Below are 601 nucleotides of genomic sequence, written 5' to 3'. Positions count from 1 at the left end.
TTAAAAAGAAACTTTCATTTATTTACCTTCTAAACATGATCCCAAGAATAAAATATATAAAATGATAATGAGAAAAAAAAGTTAAGAGAAGAATTTGTTAAGGGATTTGGGGAGATTAATAGATGTAGACTTGTGCTTATGCATGGAGGCTATTAAAGGTAATAGGTAAACGTATCTGTTCCAATTTACATACAAATCCTTAAGAACAAATCTACAGAATCTATCTCATTCTTAACCTGAGGACTGCATGTATCAAGAAAATATAGAATATAACAACGTGGGTGAACCTGGAGGACATTATGCTGAGTGCAGTAAGTCAGATACAGAATGACAAATACCATATGATCTCATTTATATGTGGCATCTAAAACAGTTGAACTTGGTGGCACCTGTAGCTCAGTGGGTAGGGTGCCAGCCACATACACTCAGGCTGACGGGTTCAAACCTGGCCCAGGCCATCTAAACAATGACAACTGCAAAAAAAAAAAAAATAGTTGGGCAATGTGTCAGGCACCTGTAGTCCCAGCTACTTGGGAGGCTGAGGCAAGAGAATCACTTAAGCCCAAGAGTTTGAGGTTGCTGTGAGCTGTGACATCATAGC

This window comes from Otolemur garnettii, unplaced genomic scaffold, assembly GCF_000181295.1.
Source record: "Otolemur garnettii isolate 467f Iridium unplaced genomic scaffold, OtoGar3 scaffold00070, whole genome shotgun sequence".
NCBI classification, from domain to species: Eukaryota; Metazoa; Chordata; class Mammalia; order Primates; family Galagidae; genus Otolemur; species Otolemur garnettii.
The sequence above is the reverse complement of the archived record's forward strand: the minus strand, read 5'-3'. Positions refer to the sequence as shown.